This window comes from Bos javanicus, chromosome 27 (assembly GCF_032452875.1).
Source record: "Bos javanicus breed banteng chromosome 27, ARS-OSU_banteng_1.0, whole genome shotgun sequence".
Taxonomy (NCBI): Eukaryota; Metazoa; Chordata; class Mammalia; order Artiodactyla; family Bovidae; genus Bos; species Bos javanicus.
In genome coordinates, this window is record NC_083894.1 from 24,441,063 (window position 1) to 24,458,635 (window position 17,573).

The window sequence follows — 17,573 nt, forward strand, 5'->3', positions numbered from 1 at the left end:
CCTCACCAGTTCCTGAACACCCTCCTCACTCCCATCCTCAGCTCTGAAATTCTCCGACGGTGGGTACAACTTTCACCACGCCAACCGCTCAGAGACTGGAAAACGTTTTTCAGGGAAAAAGAATGAAGATGGGTACAGAATGAAATGAAGCCTTGGGCTCCTTACCATCACTGACTCACTACACATCCTGTTAAAACTGGTTCCTCAGTCACAGCAAACAGAATTTATCACTACATCAAGCCAGAAAAGATCTTTTCTGTCTGGAGAGGTTCTGGGCTTGGAACTATCTATTTATTTTAAGTCAAAAGACAGTGGAAAAACTCAAGTGGCGCTCACCAAGCATGAGCGTTGCCTGCCTCGCGGTGCCAGCTCTCCACCGCCTGGGAATGGCACCTTCCCAGCCCACATTCCTTACCTCCAAGGGCAGGCAGCCCTCAGAATTATGCAAATTCCCCCATTTCAGTGGGAGGCAGCAGTGTAAGATTAGAAAAAGATCTCAGCATTCTTTCTGATCCAAGTCATGATAAAATATCTTTGCCTCTGCAAACTTCTGCACCAAAGTTGTGGCTAAAACGTGCAAGACCGAAGCTGTCAGATACACCCCCACATCACAGGAAAAAGAATCCAAACAATGGTGACCAGATCCACAAAATCAAATCTCTGGGCTCCAAATGCCCTTCACACTTGCACTGAAAGTTGCTCATGCCTTACCCTGAAGTGAGAGAATTCCAGAAAACAGTCATCTAAAAAAAATTTATCTATTTTTTACAATTAAATACATTTAGTTACAATTAAATGAATGCAAAAGAGGTATATTTATGGAACTTTGTCTGGATTTCAACACTCCATTGACAGGGGTTGCCCAGGCACAAAGGAGTAAGTAACGGCCTTACCTCCTGCCTCCCCCCACCACCCACACGCACCATGCTACTCACCCAACTTTTTATTTTCTTTTTTCCTTCTCCAGCGCTATGTAATCTAATCTCAGCAGCAGGAATGTGGTTTTTGTGGGTTAGACCCACTACAATCTAAACCAGTAAGGAAGATACCCGCATTCCACAAGACCCCAAGATAGCGAAATAACCGCAGAATTCCCCAGTGCTTCCTGTCAAATTTCCGGCTCAAAAGGGGAAGGGGTTTTTCAGGCCAGTGATCAATAGCGCCTTCCAAACCTGACTCTGGGCTGGATGCCCTGCAAAACTCCTCCCTCCTAGACCTTTGGGCTTTGCTGTGGGCTCTGCAAAGCCATGTGCTCGCTGGCTGAGCTTCACCTGAGAGAAATACACAGTCAGCCGGCCCTGCCTCCTCGCGTTCTCACTGAGGACCGGAAAGTGGACAGATTCTATTTTGTGTGTGTGTGTGTGTGTGTGTGTGTGTGTGTGTGTGTGTGTGTGTGTGTGTGAGTGATTCTATTTTGTGTGTCTGTGGCGGGGGAGGAGGCAACACAAGCAAAGGTTAACAACGTGCCCACGGTAGCCTTTCAGAGGGCTCCGCCACCACTCAGGAAGAAGGTATCGTCTAGTTCCCCCTGGAGACCCCCAGGCTGGCATCCAACTGCGGGCTGCCTAAGAGGCAGCTACTAACCTGGCGTCCCAAAGCATCACGCCCGGGGTCCCGATCCGAGCCGCCGAGCGGTCTCTCCCTCTCTGTTCCTGTGACAATCCTGCAGCCGCGGAACGGCAGTCTCCACAATAGCAATCCCCAAAGCGCTCCGGTCTCCTGCCCCAAGTCCAGCAGCCAGACCAGTGAGACCAGAGCAGTCGGTTCCGCTGCCGGAACTCGAGGAAAGTTTCCCCTTCCGAAAGAGCGCGATTCTCGAATGAATCGAAAACATACCTCTGGCTCCCCGGTCCTTTTCCCCCACCCCTCCACCCCCCAGCGCGGGCTCGGCGCTTCCACCTCGGGCGCGACCCGGGGCGCACGCGGTCCGAACGTTCCACCCTCCTCCAGCGACCGCCTGTCACCCCCGGGGGACGCCGACGGGGGTCGCCTGCTCCACAATCGCCGCGCTCCCCCGGAGCTCCCCTCTGCGGCCACGTTTGCCAGACAAAAAAAGAGGCCGACTTGGGAGAAGGCGCCGCGGGCTCACCTCGGGGCCGCGCTCCCCCGGCCTCGCCGCGGGTCTCCGAGCCGCCAGGCGCCCTGCTGGGCGCCTCGGAGCATTGTTTGGAGAGTGTGCGCGCGGTGCGTGCCCAGCCGCGGGCGGCGTCTTCTGCCCGGGCCCGGCGGCCGGGTGGCAGCTGCGAGCGCGGCTCCGCCCCCTCCCGCCTCCGGTGGCGCCGCCCGCCGGGCCCCGCCGCACCTCCGCGGTCCGGGCCGCCGCCCCGCGCCCCCAGCCGGCGGGCTCGCTCCCCGGCCCCCGACGCCTCCTGGCGATCCCCGCCCCGCCCCTCCCTCCGGCTCCGGACGGAGGCTCCGCCCCCAGCCCGAGACTTGGCGCCGTCCGACCCGGGAGCGAGCGCCCCTTTGCACCCTTCTCCAAGGATGGCCCCGCGGGGCTCTGCAGGGACGAGTTTCGGTGTCTGCAGCCTTCCCTTTCCCATAACGTGCGCGTAGGTATGTAGGTGTCCTGCATCCCTTCGTCCAGCCTGCTCTGCGAGACCCGGAGAGGACGAGGGAGAGGCGGTGGAGGGTACAGCCCCAGATCTGGGGGTGCGCAGGGGAATGATGAAATCAGGAACCCAGACGCGTCCCGAAAGTTGCGTGGGCCCCGAAATTGTCAATGACTTGTTGCGGGTAGAAGGAGGCTGACGCACCACCCAGCCTGACTGGGAGTCCTCAGTCCCTCGACTGAGGCCTCGGGCACCTGGTGTAACCCCTTGAACTTCAGTTTTCTGGAAGTGGAAGGCAAGGGTTGTTGTAGGAAGAGCTGGTCTTCCTCCAAGCTCGGAGAGCCAGGGCTTCTTAGGCCAGTATTAACACCTGTGTTTACACCGTTTCCGGTTAAGTGACTCATTCACCGGGATAGAATGAGTTCGAGATAGTCCTAGAGCTAGAAATCCTTTAACAGAGAGTATGACAGCCTATGACACAGTCAGCCCTCTCCCTTCCTCCTGCCGCCTGCAACAGGCTTGAACCTTGACCTGGGTGTTTCTTCAGGGAACCGGCGTCCAGGTCACCACCTTGTGCCTGCCTGGTAGGGAGAAATTGGGGAGTGGAATAGGAAGAAAAGACCTCGAAGAACACCTGTGGCTTTCTGGGTGCTCCTTCCTCCTCCCCAGAGAGGCAGTGAGTCCAGTAACTCCAGCAGGTCCTCCTCCTCCAGGGAGCCCATCAGGATTCGCTTGTGAGCCTCCACCCAGCCCAGATGAGGAGGCTGGTTCTCCTTGAGATTCCTGGGCTTACCTAATGATCTGGCATTGACATGGCAGGGCAGGTGGGGTGAGGGTGGGGAGAAGACATGTATTTGAGATTTGGCTTCTGTGTAAGAAATGGAGAATGTTAGCAGGGATATTAAAAAATAAACAAAACCTTCCTATGCTCCAATGTCACTAATTTCTCCTGAGTATGAATAGAACTGGGGGGTTAAGGTTTAGTGAAGTATAACCAACATTTGTCAAATACCTACCCTATGCCAAGCAACCCCATGAGAGGGACACCATCCCCATTTCACAGAGAGGACTAAGGTGCACAGGGCCACATGATTTGCCAGGACCCATGGGCTGACATGCCTTGGTCCTGGGATTGGAACCAAGGGCAGTCTGGCTCCTCCGATGGGCAGTTCCACTCTGCCATACTACCCTCCCCTAGTACTGGTCATCCAGCTCTGTTTTTCTTTCTTCTCAAAATGATGGGAAACCATTTGAACAAACATGGAAAACTCAGTTTAGGCTCCATCAGCAGCCAGCAAAATTGAAGGGTCAGTCCCACTCGTTTACAGAGAAACCAGGAGGGGAAGGTGGTGAAAAGCAGATAGGGACAAAGTGGTCGTTGCTGGAGAAATATAAAAATGACATCAGAAGGTGCTTGCAGTTCTGTTAGAAGGTGTGCGTGTGTGTGCTCAGTCATGTCTGACTCTGTAACCCCCTGGACTACAGCCCACCAGGCTCCTCAGTCCATGGGATTTCCTAGACAAGAATACTGAAGTGGGTTGCCATTTTCTACTCCAGGGGACCTTCCTCACCCAGTGATCGAACTCGCATCTCTTGAATCTCCTGCATTGGCAGGTGGATTCTTTACCACTGTGCCATCTGGGAAGCTTCCATTCCATTAAAATGGAAGAGGGAAAACCCCTGTGTTTGAGAAGTTCCTAGTCCCCACGATTGAGGTTGGATATTTCCTCTGTAATGTAAAGGTTTTACATTCTTCCTCTGTAAAGCCCCATTGAGGACACCCACCCCAAGAAGGGAGCACACAGGAGGACCTCTTGTTCCCACTTTTTCCCTTCTCTTTACTTAATTGTCTCTAGTATATTAACAGGTTAAAATACGTAATTATAAGAAGTAAAGTTTTCCCTGATAGCTCAGTTGGTAAAGAATCCGCCTGCAATGCAGGAGACCCCAGTTTGATTCCTGGACCAGGAAGATCCGTTGGAGAAGGGATAGGCTACCCACTTCCATATTCTTGGGCTTCCCTTATGGCTCAGCTGGCAGAGAATTTGCCTGCAATGTGGGAAACCTGGGTTTGATCTCTGGGTTGGGAAGATCCCCTGGAGAAGGAAACGGCTACCCACTCCAGTATTCTGACCTGGAAAATTCCATGGACTGTATAGTCCATGGGGTTGCAAAGAGTTGGACATGACTGAGCGACTTTCACTTCACTGCAAAGGCTATATAGTATGGCAAAATTGGCAGTTCTGTGGCATGGGACAGCAATTGAAGGATTAATTCAGTCTCTCTGCAAAATAAACTGTGTTTTCAAGGCTCTTGCTGTGCTCACATGAAGTAAATGCTGTAGTTGCTGACGTGTAATGTGCATCTTTTAATGCCAGTGACATGACCTTAAAGCTGGCTTCTTCTAGCCTAATGAAAAGAATTTAAAAAAATACTTCAAGAGTTGCTTAGATCCACACAAAATACCCATTCTCTTATGCAGTGCTCCACCAGTAACTGTTAAGTATGTTATCTCCTCCTCGGTGAAGCTATGGAAGCTCATGCATTTTAATAAACAATTCTTCCTTGAACTTCCAAACTGCGCTCTGCACTGCGGTGGAATTTGTGTATACTCAGCATTTTGCTCCTAGCTACTTATCAGTTCATTTTCACGACATTTTTAACTGCAGGCTTTGGCTTCCCTGATACACATCAGACCTCAAAGAAGAGCGATTCCCTTCAGGGCTTTCATCCTGGAGCACCAGTCTGCATAAGAGAGCAGTTAAATTTGGGGAAATTAGGACAAAGGCTGGGGCAGGTGGTGTGCTTTGGGGTGGATAAGGTGAAGTAATTTGGAATTAAGAAGGTGAAAAGGTAAGATGAGGAAGTGCACATCATTAAGTTATACAGAGAAAATAATGCTAGCAGGGGTACTGGAGGGGTTAGTGTCAAGATTAGACCAAAGTAATCCAAACCTGTATCTCCCCAACCGCAGAAGTGACCTCAAATAATAGAAACATTTACTGAGTGTCTTCTCCTTATGTAGCACAGGATGAGGGCATATAGGGTAAAAAAGAAAGATGAAAGAGAGGCAAATATAAGCTCTGTGAGAGGAAGATAAGCTAGGGGCAGTGAGAATTCAAAGGAAGAAAAGACAAAAACACAGAGTGGCTTCAGGGAGGAAGAGGCTTTGCAGGATAAGGATTCCAATTTGTGAACAGTGGGGACTTTCCGGACCAAGAGAACAGCATCTGCCAAGGAATGGACGTGGGCGAGGCAGAAGACTTTGAGAGATTTCTTATCCAATCTGACTGGAACATAATTATTGGAGACAAGCCTGGAGATGGCGTGGGGCACTGGACAGGAAAGACTTGCTTTTCAAGTAAACCAGTGGGAGAGGATTGACATTTCTGAACAGCTGAATGACGCTCTCCAAGTTAATTTTTCATTAGCTCTATCTGGATCTTGTATCTCAAGTGGATCAGAAAGTGGAAGAAGAAATTGGAGACAAGGAGACAGGCTTAGAGTGTCTAACCCTGGTCCAGGTGGGAGGTCAGGACTTGATAAGGGATGTGGCAGGAGGAATGGAAAGTGTGGATGTTGGATGGATGCTTTGGAAAGAAATCGAGAGGGAGATGTGGGGCCTGGATGCTTCCTGATTAGTGCTGTGGCTGAGGGAGAGGAGGAAAATCAAAGAAAACCAACAAAACTTCTGCCTCAAGAGACTGGTAGAAGGTTGGTGTCATTAGTACAAACAAGGAAGTCAGAGGACTTCATTTGTGGTCTCTGGAGTCTGAAGCGTGGGATAGCCATCTGGTGAATGAAGTTCTCCTGGTAGTGTCTGGAGCCACAGGAGAAATGAAAGAACTTGGAGGGGCATGGCGAGGAAGGAGCAAAGACTAGACAAAGACGGGAAAGATTGGAAACATGGTGGTCTAGGGGAGGCCATGAAACAGAGGAACTCTCTTCCAGACCGTGTGTAACCCAGAGCCATGTGAAAAGGGGTCTCTTAGAGAGAAGGGAGAAGCATTATCAAGAGAATTCCAGGTTTCTGCTAATTCCACACGGTGGGGTATTGCATGTGGAACATTGCATTGCGTATTTGAGACCAGCTTAAACTCTTCGTTACTTTTCTTCTAACAACAGAGGTTTACAGCAGACCCCATGGAAGAAGTAAAGCAAATGGGAGCACAGATGGAGTGGGAAAGAAAGGCTTGACAGGGGTGCAGGGAGGGAAAAGGCGAATTTAGAAGGGGGAGAAGGGTGATGGCCGGTGAGACAGGATGAAATTCCTGCAAGCCATGGGCTGTGCTGGGTCTGCCTGGGAGGCAGCTGGAGTCCCCAAGCCCTCATGGAGGGGACTGCGAGTGTAAGGAGAGAAGGGAAAAAGGTCTTTTGAAAATCTGCTGTGAGGAGCCCCTCTGGATTCTCTCTGTCCCTCTGCTAGAAGATGATACTCTCTGCAAGCCAGTTAAAGTTCACTCTGGCAAGGGAACACGGCCCCACACCTGTCTCTCTTTCCTCCTGAGTGATAATCAGGTCTTTCAATTGCCAACCTGAAATTCTCTCTTCCTTCTCGAAGGTGTGGAAATTCAAGTAATCTGATGGGTTAATCCCCGTCCTGTGATTATGGAATCACATCCCTGTGTCCCAACTTTTTAAAAAACCATTCCCTACATCCCATTCTTCCCTGCCTTTAGTCCTAGGAAGCACTGCTCAGGATAAACCATATTAAATAATTTACAATATTTTATCCCAAGCACTGAATAGATCCTCTCTCTCCCCAGACTGAAGACAGTTGTTTAAAATGACTGCAGATGTCAGAATCTCAACCCACATGGGACTGAGAGTCAAGGGCTCAGGATTGTTATGTTTCTCTGTGCTCAAGTGCTATAGAACTCAGACATCAGGTGTTGAAGAAGGAAAACAGTTTTCCCCCCTTTTATAATATAATTACAGTTAGATGTGCATTCAGTGACAGATACCTTATTGTAAATCTCATCTTTCCCCAATTGTTACTGTTATGAGTTGAACTTGTTCCCATACTGCCCACTCCCCTAAAAGATATGTTGAAATCTTAACCCCCAGGACTTCAGATGTGACCTTATTTGGAAGCAGGATCTTTACAGACGTGACCAAATTTAAATGAAGTCATTAGGGTGGGTCCTGATAGCATCACTGACTCAATGAACATCAGTTTGAGCAAGCCCTGGGAGATGGTGAAGGACAGGGAAGCCTGGTTGGTGCAATTGCAGTCCATGGGGTTGCAAAAGAGTCGGACACGACTGCACGACTGAACAACCACCACCACCCAAGATGACTGGTGTCCTTATAAAAAGGGGAAATTTGGATCAAAAGACAGATGCACAGAGGGAAGACAGTGTGAAGACACAATGCGAGAAAGGCCATGTAAGTCAAGTGATGTATTTACTAGTCAAGGAAGGCCAAGGATTGCCAGTGCATGCCAGGAGTTGGAAGATAGGAGGAAAGATCCTTCCCTGGAGCTGTCAGAGAGAGCATGTTCCCTGCAATGCCTGATTTGGGGCTTACAGCCTCCAGCACTGTGAGATGATAAATTTCTGTTGTTTTAAGCTACCCAGTTTTTGGTACAGCCAGCCTTCTGTTTCCAAGACTTTCTATCCGCAGTTTGGTTAAATCCAAGGATGTGAAACCTAGGGATACAGAGGGCCAAATGTGTTTGTTGAACTATATCATTTTATAAGGGACTTGAGCATCCATGGGTTTGAGTATGTGGGGCACTCCTGGAACCCAGCCCCGCTAAGAATGACTGTACTTTATTAGAGCAGCCTAGGAAATTAATACAGTTCCTAAAATAAACATGTTCCAATGAGTAATATATGCTACCACTTCCAGACAGATGATCAAGATTTTTAAAAATCAACTCAAAAGAAACATGACCTCAGAGGCATGTTAATTAATGTCCACCATGCATGTTATGCCAGGCAGTTCACTAGAATAAGAAGGTTATAGTGTCGCTTCACAGAGAAGGCAATGGCACCCCACTCCAGTACTCTTGCCTGGAAAATCCCATGGATGGAGGAGCCTGGTGGGCTTCTGTCTATGGGGTCGCACAGAGTCGGACACGACTGAAGCGACTTAGCAGCAGCAGTAGCAGTGTCGCTTCATTCAGCTCGCCTTAGGAAGAGAAAGGGTCATTCTTTCATCTGTTGCTCCCTGTTTCTCCAATTTTAGGGTCCACATTTAGGGGAAAGTCCCAGTTCCCTGAGTTTGCATAGGCATGGTTGAGAAACTCTTCACCTCCACACCCAGACAGTGTAAACTAAGTATCTCAAAGCCAACAAAGGATTGTTGTGGGTCCATAGATGCCATTCATGGACATTAGAAGTCACCTTGGTCTCATCTTCTCTGACAAGTGGGACCCTGAGACCCTAAATTACCAACATAACTTGCCAGAGGTCTCATAGAATGTTTTACAACACTTCTTCTGCGCTTTAAAGGTTGTTCAGTTTTAATGTGAACTCAGCTGTGAGTTAAGGATGTGAAAATGAGAACTATTTGAAGAATTAATTCATCCTACCCACTGCTTGACTTTCTGACTGAGCTGGGGTCAGAGTTGAAAAGCAGCAGAATATTTTACATTGGGAAGGGTCACAAAATAAAAACAAACCCATTGGAAAGATCTGTTTAGTTACCCGAAAGAAAACCTCCTAATGGCACATCCACTTTGGAAGACAGTAGACAATTTCTTAAAATGTTAACTGTAAATTTGTCATAAGGCCCAGCAAATGCATTTCCAGATATCTACCCAAGAGAAATGAAGGTATGTCCACACAACAGCTTGCACACCACTATTCATACAACATTATTCGTAATAGTTAAAAGGTGGAAACAACCCAAATATCCATTAGCAGGTCAATGGATAAACAATAGGTGACATTTCCATACAATGGAATACTATTCAGTAATAAAAAAGCGAAATACCGATACATACAGCAACACGGACGGACTTCAGAAACATTACGCAAAGTGCTAAGTGAAAGAAACCAGACACAGAAGACGAAATGTATGATTCCAGATATATGAAATGTCCAGAGAAGTCAACTTTTCAGAGACAGAAAGTAGTGGTTGCCTATGGTGGAAAGTGGAAAAAGATTTAGAGTGACGATGAACTGTACACGGGCAGGGAGGTGATCTTACTGAGATGATGAAAATATTCTAAAACCGGATTGTGATAATGATTGGACAACTTGATAAATTTACTAAAAAATACTGAATCGCATGCTAAAAACGGTTGAAATTTATGCTCAGTAAATTATGCTCAGTAAAGCTGTTTATAAAAAGAGAAAGATGAAATAATATTTAGTCTTTAAAGGGAAAGAAATTCTGATACATGCTGCCTCAAGGGTATTATGCCAAGTAAAGTAAGCCAGTCAATAAAGGACAATTGCTGTATGATTTCACCTACACGAGGTACCTAGAGTAGTCAGATTCCTAGGGACAGAAAGGAGAATGGTGGTTGCCAGGGCCTTTGGGAAGGGGCAGTGGGGAATTATTGTTTAATGGGTACAGTTTCAGTTTGGGAAGATGAAGAAGTTCTGGAGACGGACGGTGGTGGTGGTTGTACAGCAATGTGAATGTGCTTAATGCCACAGAATTGCACACTGGAAAAAAGTTAAAACAGTCCATTTTATGTTATATATATTTTATCACACATAGAGAGAGATCACCTGTGTCTCTCTGAGAGACCTGCCAGTGTCTGAAAGATGCAGCAGGTCTGAGAAATCTCATGTATCTTTAGGTCAATGAGCTTAGTCATTCAAAAGGCCATCGGTTTTTAAACTCCCATAGGAGATAGATGGATCCATAATTCTATAACATCACAGAAACTCCAGGCTGTTTGCTGCCAGATAAATCAGGGTTGAGAAAACATCGCATGCTTTACCGTGGTTCAATAGCCCCATCACTGCGACTTTCCCCTTGTCTTCCCCAAGGCAGCTTCGGTTTCGGTTTTACTAGGTCAGTAGGCTTCTGAGTGTCCGACCTCTGTCTTGTTAACTTTTACAGAAAGCTTTCTGTGGAACGTTACCTCTGAGGCCAGTTGCCAAAACCCAACCATAAGGATGTCATCCCATGGACCATATCTTAGAGGTTTTTACTTACAAGGTAAGCCAGTGCTCTAAATCAAGTTTTCCTGAGTACTTTTCAATGATAGGGGGAAGAAAAGGTGGGGAGGGTTTTTTCCATTTATTTAAAAAGAACATGACATTTGCCATCTAAACCTGTTGAAAAAGTGTTTCCTTTGCATATTCACCCCTGAAGTGAGGTGGACTTATCCCTTGTCCCTTTTCCTTTTTTTTTTTCATTTTTCTTAGATTCTCATAGGAAATATATCACAAAAGGATCTCAGGACAATTTTTGGGGCACAGAACATTTTACCAATAACCAGCTTTGGCACTTTGCAGGAGTAAAATTCTGTTTTGATACAATACAAGGGACTCTGAGGGGAGGCCTTATTTCTCTCCTTGGTATACCACATGGTGAAACTGAAAAAAAAAAAAAAAAACGCAACTAACCTGCTTCCTCCTTTCAGGTTTCTAAGTGCAAGCACTGAGTCAAGAGACAGATGTTGCTTGATTTCTGCATGGGGTGGGGTGCGGTCATGTGGGGGAGCAAAATAAACCTTCCCATCTAGGGCCTTCAGGTTGCGTGCAGCCTCCTTCTATTTCAGGTCCAGAGTACGTAATTGACACAGAGTATCTGTCTATGCCAACCCTGCACCTTCTACAAACACTGACTCTTACTAGTAAATTACTTCTTCCCAGGTCATAATGTCACAGAATGAACTTTCTCATTTTGCATCAAGTAGTGGGGGAAAGACTTGCCTAGGCAGACCAGTTAATAATCAAGTATAGAAGACTGGAGGGAAAAAAAACAAAAAACAAAAACCAACAACAACAACGACTTATTTGTCTTCGGGATCCTTGGTATTAAATCTACCAGTTGGCATCACACACAGAGTCACCGGTGCTTCACTTTGTGGAGTCAGGATGATCTGCGTGTGGATTTACATTCCTGACTGGGGCTGGCATATAAGAGTGGTGGCCGTGAGGCTCCTGGAGGGACACTGGTGGAGTGCCCAGGGACCACAGAATGTAGCAGAGTCAACAAGCTTTGCAGCGACTAGTGACTGAGGGAAGGGGGACCCCATGGCTAGGAGAGACAACAGAGCAAAAGCTTGAGCTAGTTTTCTAGAAAGCCCCATGCCTTGTTAAGGAATCTTTAAGATAATAACTCTTTTGATTGGCCGTTGGTTTTTTTCCCCTTTCAGAAGTAGCAGTGGTGGTTGGCTGGGAGAGATGTGGAGAGAGCAGGGTAGGAAGGGGGTCAGGAGACACGTGATGGCGCTGATTACAAGTGGGCTTTGTGAGCCATGGCCAGGGGACACCTGCAGCTCTCCCAGACATGCCTGCCCAGTAGGGGTGGTTTGAATGAGAAAACAGCTTCCAAAAAGATGTAACACAAGAGCATAAAAGGAAAAGAAAACGGTGCATTTGTGAGATGAGGGAATTGTAGAGTTTTATCTCTGATTCTCCTTTAAATAAACCTTTTATTATCTCATATTCTCACCCATAGGTCAGGGCTCACCAGATGACGAGAGAGAGAGGACTCATTACCAGGGCTCCAAGCTGGTGTTTTGCTCAAAAAGGAATTTGCTTTCAAACAGACATGTATTCACTAATCTCTTTTCTTTAAAAAAATAAATAAATAAAACAAACACAAAATCTCTTCCAACTCAGCTGACTAAGTCTGAGTGGGGATGACAGCAGCATTCACTGGCGTGATCCCGCAGAGCAAGCGTCCAGAATGAAAATAAATGTGACTTTTCATATCAGGGCATAGTGTTGCTTTGTTCGTAATTCAATTAAAGAACAGGCATTACAATGCTCTTGTATGACAGAGGAGATAATAAAGAGATTCCACATCTTCCAGGCTGAAATTCAGCTAAACCTGGGCTTGACAGGTTGCAATCAGTTATCTTAAGAGAGCCAGAGTGGACAGTCCTTGGTGTCCAAAGAGCTATACTTTGGGGAGTGAGGAGAAGCAAAAGAAAAAAATCCCCATGCCTTATATGGTCAACCAGGTTCCTGCTGCTGCTGCTGCTGCTAAGTCGCTTCAGTCGTGTCCGACTCTGTGCGACCCCATAGACAGAAGCCCACCAGGCTCCCCCGTCCCTGGGATTCTCCAGGCAAGAACACTGGAGTGGGTTGCCATTTCCTTCTCCAATGCATGAAAGTGAAAAGTGAAAGTGAAGTCACTCAGTCGTGTCCGACCCTCAGCGACCCCATGGACTGAAGCCCACCAGGCTCCTCCATCCATGGAATCTTCCAGGCAAGAATACTGGAGTGGGGTGCCATTGCCTTCTCTGGGTCAACCAGCTTAGCCCAGATCTATTCCAGATGGTTATTTCTCATATTTGTTGACATTCTTCATAGCTAATCAAGCCTTGATAAATACCAATAGTGTGATCATATATGTAGGATATCACTCATCTGTCAATCTATCTATCTGTCTCTCCCTATTAAAATGCTCAGTCACCCAATAAGGTCATCCACTTAAAACTGATTTTAGCAGGACCTGGAAGGAATTAAGTGAGGTGTCATCATCGTCACTTTTGGAAAACCTTCCCTGACTGTGGAAGCTGAGTTAGATGTCCCTTCTTGGCTTCAATTTCCTTGTCTGTAAAACACAATTAGTGATATCTTCCCCAAAAGGTTGTTTTGAAAATTAAATAAGCTAAGTTATGTGAAATGCCTAGTTGAGAACCTGGTGTCTCAGTCCATTCAGGTTGCTATCACAAAGTACCATAGACCAGTGACTTGTAAATATTTCTCACTGTTCTGAAGACTGGGAAATCCATGAGCAAGAAACCAGCAGATCCATGGTCTGGTGAGAGCCCACTTCCTGGGTCATAGACGGCTGTCTCTTTGCTGTAGCCTCACATGGTGGAAGGGGTAAAGGAGCTCTCCGGGGTTCTGTTTATAAAGGCAATAATTCCTGCTCATGAGGGCTCCACTTTCATGACCTCATCATCCCCTCAAAGCCCCCATCTCCTAGTACTATCACTTTGTGGGTTAGGTTTTAATACATGAATTTTGGGGGGACCCAAACAATCAACCTATAGCACCTGGCATACACTCTCAGTAACTGATGGGTAATATTAGAGCATGTACGTGTGTGTGTGTGAAGTCACTTCAGTTGTATCCAACTCTTTGCAACCCTATGGACCATAGCCCACCAGGCTCCTCTGTCCATGGGTTTCTCCAGGCAAGGATACTGGAGTGGGTTGCCATGCCCTTCTCCAGAGGATCTTCCCAACCCAGGGATCGGACCTGCGTCTCTTATGTCTCCGACATTGGCAGGCAGGTTCTTTACCACTAGCGCCACCTGGGAAGTCCATCAGAAGCTACATCCATTCATTTATCCATTTGGCACTTTGTTTGAGGGCACCCCCTATGCTAAACTCTAAGCAAGCCCTTGATGATGTAGCACTGAGCCAAACAGACCTGCTTCCTGACTTTCTGAATCAGACAGTATAAATGGAGGGGAGGAGGGGAGGTGATGACAGAGCGAAACAGGATCATGTACTTATATTGTGACAGGTACTCCAAAGGGACCATGCTTTGTAAGTTCCCAGTGCAGAAAATGCTATCATCTAGGAAGTAAAACAAGTCTTCCTTTTGAATTGACAACGTTGCTGAGTTTGCAAAGATAAATGTGGATGTGGGAGGTGGGACATGAGACAGAAGCAGGATGTGGGAAAGGATGTCTGTTCTGTTGTGGTTTAATTTCATACTCTTGGAAGAGCAGGAGATGTGCTGGTGTGAACTTAGCAGAGTAAGTTCCTCCAGTGCCTTTTCTGGCATCAGTTGCCATCCTCTGGTGTCTCAGGGATGGGTATGGAGGGGACACAGACAATGCAAGGGAGAGATGGTTTAGGGGTCTGTGAGGAAGCCACGTGGGTGGGGATTATGGAGGCAAATAGGAAGGATCCAAGGCGATCATGGAGTTAACACAAAGAGCCGCAGACTGAGGGGCAGTGGAGCTCCGTCTTGGCCCCAGCTAGCAGTCCTAGTTTACAGATGAGAAAACTGAACTTCAAGAAGGTTGTGTATTTACCCAGGAAATAACACCTGGTAGGTGGTAAAGTGAAGTGAAAGTTGCTCAGTCATGTCCAGCTCTATGCAACCCCGTGGACTGGAGCCCATCAGGCTCCTCTGTCCCGTGGTTTTCCAGGCAAGAGTACTGGAGTGGATAGCCATTCCCTTCTCCAGATCTTCCCAACCCAGGGATAGAACCCTGGTCTCCCACACTGCAGGAAGATTCTTTACTCTCTGAGCCACGAAGACTTAGACTAAAATCCAGACCTTTTTATTCCAGGTCTCTTGCCTATACCACAAATGGAAGGATTTGAAGAAATAATTGCTGACGTCCCTTCTGTATCTTAATTTCACTATTATGAATGATCTTCACAGTGTCTCTTTAATAATAAAAAGGAAAAGAAAGCAAAGAAGGAAAGGTAAGGTAAATAAGGATGGAAGGAAGGAAAGAGAGAGAGAAGCAATAAAGACACACAGAGATAGAAAAAAGAAAAAGAGGATAAGAGAAAAGAAAAAAAAATCATAAATTTTATCTGTGACTTTTCTACTTTGGAGCATGTCCAACTTAATCATTTAAAGAGCCGTTAAAATCCACATCAGAGTGCTCACCAGTTGAATATTCCAGCCCTCTGTGAGGGCACTCACTAGAAGAGAAGCTAGACGTCCCTGCTGTATTATCATAATGGTTATTCCAGCCAGTGCTTGGTTATCGGTGCCAAATGCGGGGCAAGCCGTGGAGGCACGAAGCCCTGAGATAGTTCATCACGGTTCTGACTCATTACTTCCAATATCCTCGAAGCGCCAAAAGCAGCCAGGGTGGAGGTTTCTGCTATGTTTCATTTCGTTAACCGCTTCTGCGTATTGTGTTGAGCCTGTAGGTTCAGAAAGGAAACATAACACATGGCAAAGAAACAGTTTTCTTTGCACTGGAGCAGACAGCAAGTTAATCACCTGGCCAATATTAGCGTCTTGAGTGTAGGTGATGCCTTGTCCTTTTATTTTTTTAATTGGAGGATAATTATTTTATGTTGGGATGGTTTCTGCCATATATCAGTGTGAATCGGTCACAGGTATACATGTCCTATGTTTATTTCTGTTTCTCTGTTAGAAGAAAGGAATCATGATAAAAGTTGTGCTTTATGGTTCTAATGGAATTTAAGTGTTTTTTAAAATATTATGCCAGTTATTATATACACATCCATAGGTATGCATGCATCCCCTCCATTCTGAACACCCCTCCCACATCCATCCCCACCCTCTCTGTCCTTTTATTTTTGGCAGCAAACCTCCTTTTGGCTAGTCTTGGTAGAAGGCAAATATGCTTCTCCTCAAAACCTTTTCGGCATTTCCCTTTTCCCGAAGCCACGGCGACCAGACACTGCTCTTCAGGCCAATGTCTGCCTCACTGCCCTCCCCTGTCACCCACACGCACACTTTTTCGTTTATACTTTTATAAAAAATTTGGATGCGTTGCCCGTTAAATACAAAATCAAGGGCCCCAAGTTGTTTATTTCTGTTTCTCTGTTAGAAGAAAGGAGTCATGATAAAAATTGTGCTTTGCGGTTGTAATGGAATTTAAATATTTTTTTGAATGCTATGCCAGCTATTCTATTCTGTTTATTATTTATTTTTCGGCCGTGCTGTGCTACACTTGGGGTCTCAGTTTCCCAACCAGGGGCTGAACCCATGTCCCTGCAGTGGAAGCGTGGCATCTTAACCACTGGACTGTCAGGGAAGTCTGAATTTAAATATTTTTTAAACAAAATGTTGATAAGAGTTATCTATCTCTTCCTCACCAAAAAAAAAAAAAAACCCTCATTTTATAAAACAAATGTTTAAAAAAGTTGAATCTTCCCTCCCCCACCCCCCACTGGGTATAGAGACTCAGGAATGACATCGAAACTTGTTGTTTGTAATACATAGCAACAGCTCCCAGGCTCACTGTGGTGTAGAAAGAGCAAGCTAATAACTAAAGTTGAGATATTCTGATGTGATACTACATACAAAAATAAATTGTCTCTAAAAACAGCATGTTAATAGTGCACTTATTTTTAACCAAAGTTACACTAAAACAGAAGGATCTTCTCAACACTTATCCCAAATTCCATCATATAAGTATTTCCAAGTGCTGGAGGAATATCTAGAAATGTACAGATCAGAAAGTATAGTGGATTTATAAAATAGTTGAGAGAAAACAAGGTCAGTTCTTACTAGAATACAAACTACTTCAAAGGAAACTGAACACCTTTTAAGGAGGAGGAGACTGTCTTTCAGGTACTAGGTTATCAGAATATGGTTCTATTCAGAAATGTTATCTGTGTGTCATGGAATCCCCAGTCTAAGATATGACTCAAGACTGGGTACGTTGGATCATGTCAGTTATGTTGGTGGGGAGTAACCTCCTTTACCCTAGAAAAGATACAGTTTTAAGAAGAGGCATTATTGCCATTTGTGATGCTAACCCCTTGTTCAGAATACAGACATATCCCTAGTTCCTCTTAATAACCTATGATGTGCGTATAGACTGTGCATTTATATTCACATTTTTGAATACACACACACACACACACACACACCACACACACAGTCTGTATCCTTCAAGGTTAGCAAATTCTGTACAGTTTCCAACTACTTTGCGAAGTAAAATTTTATTTTACTTTCTCCAAATGCCATCATTTTCTGTCTCCAAAGCGTGACCCTAGGTCCCCTTTGGGCTTCAGGGAAGCTATTCATATTCTTTCACTACTCTTGGAAGTTTTCCTTAAATATCTCTCTATCTCCCCCTAAGATTCAGTACACAAATTTATCTTAGACACACTCCCTTAAATCTGTCATCATTGACAGAATGTGTTTACCCTTCCAATGAATTTTTCCTTCCATATTTTCTTTTCTAATCAGTTCT

The 17,573-nt window shown here is 46.0% G+C and overlaps 1 protein-coding gene and 1 long non-coding RNA gene across 8 annotated transcripts in view; one reads left to right on the forward strand and one right to left on the reverse strand.

Moving 5' to 3' along the window:
- PRAG1 (PEAK1 related, kinase-activating pseudokinase 1) overlaps positions 1–17,573 on the reverse strand; it is a 71,258-nt gene that overhangs the window by 44,706 nt on the left and 8,979 nt on the right. For 2 of the 6 annotated variants that reach the window (XM_061404369.1, XM_061404364.1), the window contains exon 1: positions 2,090–2,178. The gene's annotated coding sequence lies outside the window, so the exon portion shown is untranslated. Of the gene's footprint in view, positions 1–1,584; positions 1,785–2,089; positions 2,179–15,280; positions 16,182–17,573 lie in introns of those variants that run through there. The other 4 variants (XM_061404366.1, XM_061404365.1, XM_061404367.1 and 1 more) reach the window with 4 other exon arrangements.
- LOC133239937 (uncharacterized) overlaps positions 2,424–17,573 on the forward strand; it is a 53,734-nt gene continuing 38,584 nt past the window's right edge. The window contains exons 1-2 of one of the 2 annotated variants that reach the window (XR_009734043.1): positions 2,424–2,556; positions 10,578–10,676. This is a non-coding gene — a long non-coding RNA (uncharacterized LOC133239937). Of the gene's footprint in view, positions 2,557–10,195; positions 10,677–17,573 lie in introns of those variants that run through there. The other variant, XR_009734042.1, reaches the window with a different exon arrangement.